At 50.9% G+C, this 6,532-nt stretch overlaps 1 long non-coding RNA gene across 1 annotated transcript; it reads right to left on the bottom strand.

The window, feature by feature from the left end:
- Positions 1–2,615: 2,615 nt before the first annotated feature.
- Positions 2,616–3,254, bottom strand: LOC115529661 (uncharacterized). The gene is made up of 3 exons (XR_003973614.1): positions 3,113–3,254; positions 2,887–2,964; positions 2,616–2,751 (listed from the first exon to the last, which is right to left on the bottom strand). It is a non-coding gene; the product is annotated as an uncharacterized LOC115529661 (long non-coding RNA).
- Between the last annotated feature and the right edge of the window lie 3,278 nt (positions 3,255–6,532).

The following is a 6,532-nucleotide window of genomic DNA, read 5'->3' as shown; positions in this document are numbered from 1 at the left end:
TATAGACGGGGCATGTCCGTCTAGGAACAATGGCCCATATTTAGCCTCTCCATGGTTGAGAGCATGCCGAATCTCCAGGCTATTGGAGCGGGATAGATATTCAAGCCACTGGATGGATGCACATGAGAACGACTTTTTCTTTTTCCTATAGACCCCCTCGTAGGTCAATGCCAGGACGTTTTTCTTCAAGAACGACTTTTTGAAGGTGGCCATGCACGCCGAAGCCAGGGTGGCATAGGCCAGGGGGTCTATATTGGCACACTCTATGAAATTTTCCCTGTAGATCCCACACGCTGTGTACAGGATCATCACATCGTTGACACAGTAGCGACGCAGCTGTTTCTGAAAGTCAAATTTTTTGTGTCGTACAGATCTGTACCAAATAGCGAAATCTGTCTTTTGATCGCTAGTCATGGAATCATAACCATAATATGAGATCTCAGGGTAGGCACCGACATGAGACTCGTTGGCCCTTGTGTTGAATTTATGAGGAAAATAACCTTTTACCATATCATCAAAATCCAACGCCTCCGGTGCATTAGCCAGTCGCATGGGCAAAAAGCTAAACGAGTCGACCCATCTCTGCTGGTAGGCGTCATCACGCATCAAAATGACTCTGCTACCCTTCATGACTAAAACGGGTTTAATACCCTGCTTGGTCATGTAGTCCAGGACGATATAGTTATCAAAGCCCGACGCATTGTGTGCCACAAATGTATACAACGTATACTCCCCTGTTCTGTAGCGTTTCACAAACTCTCTTACACAATCTAGACCGGTAGCATACCATTCTATGCCTTCAGACGTAATAGCCGCCACACAGTTTGCTTCGTGACGACCATCATGCACGCGCGTTTCGAAATCATAGTATATGTATTTATTAGGCGGAGCGTCGTCATCATCGTCATCCGATGGACCACCCCTGCGTTTCTTTTTCTTTTTCTTGTCGTACGGCTGGATATAGCAATCATGTACTCCCTCTTCGGGCATCGGCTCCCCACACTTACGACACTTTGCATCGCTGCATACATGACCATTAGCGTCACCCTTCTCCTCCTCCTCCTCCTCCTCCTCCCCCTCCCCCACCCCCTTCTTCTTCTTCTTCGGTATGATATACTGTCTACAACAACGATCGCAGTATTTGAGCTTTTCACAAGGTATCATGTCATGTTTGGCAGAATGCTTCTTGTGTGTGTTGTAGCAGACCTGCGAGCGGCATATACGACTGCAGTCCTTGCACTTTATCGTACGACCTGCTAGTCTATCGCACACTGTCAGACACACATTGCAATGGATCGGGCATTTGTGGAATAGAATTCCCTCATGGGCCTTGTAACAATATTCACACACATATCCCGTACCAAAGAATGCCGTTCTGTTCTCTATGCAATGGTAATGGTTATCATGGAGGTACAGCCATACTGTTTTAGGATGCTGGGCTGTATGTGTCTGGAACATCTCCAGCTTCCTGAATGTGTCATTACGATGAAATATCAGGATTTTAACATCTAGATGTCTCTCAAATTTGGATACATCCGAGAAACCCACAGAGTGATCCGGGTCAAACCCCAGATCACTGTGTAATTTGCGAGCCGCCTCCAAATTAGTCTCTTCGGACGCTGTGTCACCCCCGGTTACCCCTTCATGCAGAAAATGTGTCATGCATAGTGAGAAACACAAATTGTTATGAGTATTACTCGGGGTGTAGAGACTTAGCTTCTTCTTGTATATGATTTCATCATAGGGAATGTTTTTTAACTTCAAACGTGCCCCACCCCGCTTGTTGTGGACCCCTGTGACCACCAACTCTAGCACGTCATCCGTCAGACCTGTGTCGTTACTTTGCATGACTTGGCTAATATGGTCCATAAACAAATCCGCATTGTAGTCGTCACCCGATACGAGCACAGTCTGTACATCAGAGGCCAATGAAGGGCCTCTCAGCACCACGTTTAAGACACTACCATCGGCTGAACTTTGTGAGCAGCTCGTTATGACACCCGACAGCCTCTCCCTGATCAAATCAGGGACCTCCTGTAAATTTGCAAGGGATATACTTCTCAGATCAATGGCCTGTCTAACCTCAAAGCCGTTAAAATGGGGAAATAATCTGGTATGCAACTCGTCATTATCTTCCCCCGTTACAGCAGGCACAGGTGTACCATCATCAGCATCAGCAGCACCACCATCACCGTCACCACCACCATCACCGTCACCACTGCCATCACCATCAACATCACCACCACCATCGCCTCCTCCCACGCCACCACCATCGCCTCCTCCCACGCCACCGCCACCACCGCCACCGCCCCCCACGCCACTACCGCTACCGCCCCCCACCCACTACCGCCACCACCCCCCACACCGCCCCCACCGACCTGTATATTCGACTCTATAGGGACCCCTGCCACAGCCGGGGAGTCCTGAAAACCCTCGCCAATCCCTTCATCACATTGCGACCCATGCAATACATCGATCTGCGCTGATATGTATAGACTCTCTTGTGCACTATCCAACCACCCCCCGACAGCGTTAAGTACCTTTCGTGTGTTTGCCCCCGCATACAACACACCCCTAGTGTCTAAATCTCCTGGCGCCTCTAGCCCCACCATCTCTAAGGAATTTGTAGCTGTTCTATGGCCAGTGGTGAACAGGGTATAGCCACCACTACCCCCGCCGATCTTTTCAAATTCTTCTTGGACAGTCGATTTGGTCCGGGGGTTCGCTGAATGACATTGGCCTCGATAGGTACTAAACGTGGATCAAAAAACAAAATACAAGAGTATTCGGGGTTAGGTTTGGTTGTTTTAGATGTTAAATTAATATATAATTTATTTTGGTAATACACCTATAGATATATTAATGGCGGTCGTATTAACAACTTACCAAAACTACCGCTTGTCAGCACATTAGTCTGGTCTGCTAGAATCGGTCTTTGAATGTTGAGCCGAATATCAGGCAAATCTGTTACACATTGGAAAAACACAAATTTAATCTTTGTTCTACATGAATATACCATAACTAATAATAATAATGATAGAGTGAGTGTTATGGAACTATATATTACTATTTAAACTTAATATTACTATAAAAAACAGAACAAAAAACATACTTCCACGTGGACCCTGCTGCTGTTTCACGCTCTCGCCTCCGGCACCGCAATTCGCTGTGAAGTAATCGCAGCTACGGTCAGATATAAACAGCTGATTCACATAGACATAGTCATAATATAATCATGATACACTCATATGAATACTTACAGTCAGTCGGCATTGTTGTGATGGACGGATCGCTGTTTTTTTTTTTCTTCCAACTGCTACGACGCGTTTACTAACTTAGAATAGCGTGTCTAACGTCAGGGTCGGAGGTCGTACGCTCCCGTATCACGGGGCCCCGTATATTTATGCCTGATAGCAGTCCCTCGGTAGACATTCACACCTAAGGCCCCGACGTCATAGACGCCTGTCCAATAGGTACTGGACCCACGCACACGTAGGTACCACAGGCCTACGCCCACTCAACGCATCATAGACAGACAATCTACTAATGGTAAAATAAAGTTGATCCAAATACACCATGTTAGATGAAAATCACTAGAATATCTGTTAATAATAATAATAGATTCAATTTATATAGCGCTTTTCACGTAATCTACTGTGTCCCACCTCACACTCTCTATGACATCGTCTGTATGCCCACTTCCGCCATCAAGGGCCTCGCCCCCCCCCCTGTCCACATTGCCGGCTGGCCGTCCTTCCAGCAGCACTGTGATCTTCCTGTTAACACCCCTACAGACCAGCCGCCCTGGCCTCGCATACCACACACACACACACACACACACACACACACACACACACACACACACACACACACACACACACACACACACACACACACACACACACACACACACACACACACACACACACACACACACGCATACACTAATCACACCCACATACACACCTCTGCCTATACAGATCCCGCACCCCAGCGACCCCTGCAGGTCCACCACAGTCATTACACCTGTCATCCCTACACAATGGGTTTTTTATGTTTTATGACCCATCATAAACCATAAACAGGAAGTGGCTCTTGTGAATAGGGATACCCCCTCCACCCCCACCCCTCCCCAACCGGAAGTGTGTTCAGATAGGAATGGACCCAAACAGCATATATTATATACTACTACTATGCAATGCGCCGGCGACGTTTGAGCGGATGATGGAGAGGGTGCTGGCGAGCATCCCCCGGAGTCGTTGTGTCGTGTACCTGGACGATTTGCTGGTGCACACCCGCGATTTCGGGGGGGCGCTGGCGAACCTGCGGGAGGTTCTTGGGGCCATCCGCTGGGCCGGGTTGCGGCTGAACCCTGCCAAGTGTTCACCGAGGCCCCGGTCCTAGCGTACCCCGACGCTGGTCGTCCTTTCGTCCTCGACACCGATGCCAGTAACGTGGGGGTCGGTGCGGTCCTCTCCCAGGTGGTGGGGGAAGGGGAACGTCCCGTCTCCAGCTTCAGCAGCACTCTCAGTCGGGCGGAGCGCAATTACTGCGTGACCCAACGGGAGCTGTTGGCTGTGGTCCTGGGCGTGCGGCATTTCAGGCCGTACCTACATGGCAAGCACTTTCTGGTCCGCACCGACCACGCGTCCCTCACGTGGCTCCTCAGTTTTAAGAACCACGAGGGCCAGGTGGCTCGATGGCTGGAGATTCTGCAGGAATACGACTTTGAGATCCAGCATCGGGCGGATCTCAACGCCGACGCATTCTCCCGACGGCCCTGTGCAGTCCTGGAGTGTCGCTACTGCCTGCGGCAGGAGGAGCGGGCCCATGAGTCTCCGATGGTGGCGGCTCTCCAGACCACCGAGGCTGACCAGACCATCGGTGAGGCGGAGGGGTGGCTCCTGCTGACGGCGAGTCAGTTGGAGCAGCAGCAGCGGGCCGACGAGACCCTGGCATTGGTGAGGGACTGGCTGGAGGCGGGGCAGCACCCCAGCTGGCCGGAGGTGTCGGCACGAGGGCCTGAGGTGAAGGCCTACCACTCCCAGTGGGGATGCTTCCGGCTCCACAACGGGGTGGTCCACCGCAGCTGGCAGGACCCTAGGGGTAAGAACAACATTCTACAGCTGTTGGTGCCCCGTGTGCTTCGTCCCCAGGTGCTGCAGCTGGTCCACGGCTCGGTGGGAGCGGGGCACTACGGGAACGCCAAGACCCTGCATCGCCTGCGGAGGCGGTTCTACTGGCCGGGCTGTCGACGGGACGTGGAGCTGCATGTCCACTGCTGCGACACCTGTACGGCGCAGAAAGGGCATGCCCAGCGCTCCCACGCCCTGCTCCAGCAGTACCTGGTGGGAGCACCGATGGAACGGGTGGGGGTCGACGTCCTGGGGCCGCTTCCAGTCACCGACTCCGGCAACCGCTATGTCCTCGTGGCCATGGACTACTTCACCAAATGGCCCGAGGCGTATGCGGTGCCGGATCAGAGCGCTGCCACCACCACGGAGAGGCTGGTGGAGGAGATGTTTGTCCGTTTCAGGGTCCCTGCCGAGCTCCACAGCGACCAGGGGCGGAACTTTGAGTCCCAGGTCTTTGGAGAGGTCTGCCGGCGGCTGGGGGTGCACAAGACGAGGACAACGCCACTCCATCCCCAGAGTGACGGGTTGGTGGAGCGGTTTAACCGCACCCTGGCCACCCAGCTCGCCATCCTCTCCAGCCAGCACCAGTGACTCTGCCAACTAATCCTGACTGTGCCTGTCTTAGGTTGTCCCGGGTGTCAAGGTGGGCTCTTACCCGTCACTGGCTAACCAGCCTTCCATACTGGCTTATTGCAGGATGCCGTGCCTGGGATACAATCAAGTCCCATCCATAAGGCGGTATGGATTGCATAATGGAGGGATGGAGACAGACTCTTCAGCCCCAGCTACCCATGCAGCCAAGTCTGTGCGTAATGGATACACATCAGGGTGATTACCCTGTGTGTGTGAGGAGGCGGATGATTGGGCGAATCTAAAGTAACCTTCTATCAGAGTTACAAATATATTATCAAATGCTAACATTTTATCAAAGCGTTATAGCAGTAGCAGTGGCATTTGAAAGTAACTACTGAATGTAAATTGAGAACCTAGCATGTAGGATATCCCTTCCCAGCAGATCTAGCGCTAATCCCCCTGTTGTCCTTGACCAAAGAAACAAAAAATGTATTAAAAAATCACAATATAAAAATGTGCCTTTTCAATATTAGGCGACTCAGGGGCGGTTGGTGTATAGGGGCGATTTGGGCGACGCACTACCAACTGGGATAAAAGAGGATTTTAATTTTATTTTTTTATATCACGGCAAAAGTAGTTTTTCAGTGTCTAGACCCATTATCTGTCATTGTCCAATCAGAATCGTCAGTTTCAAGTCGCGTTTCAAATGGTCCCGCCTCTATGGGCGAATTCATCGACGTGGAAAATCGCCCAAGCATTCTCCGTTGACTCTAATGTTAAAACTTTTTTTTTCAGAAATTGAGCCGTCAATGCATTTTCAATGG

Source organism: Gadus morhua, chromosome 17 (genome assembly GCF_902167405.1).
Source record: "Gadus morhua chromosome 17, gadMor3.0, whole genome shotgun sequence".
Lineage (NCBI taxonomy): Eukaryota > Metazoa > Chordata > Actinopteri > Gadiformes > Gadidae > Gadus > Gadus morhua.
The sequence above is the reverse complement of the archived record's forward strand: the minus strand, read 5'-3'. Positions and strand labels throughout refer to the sequence as shown.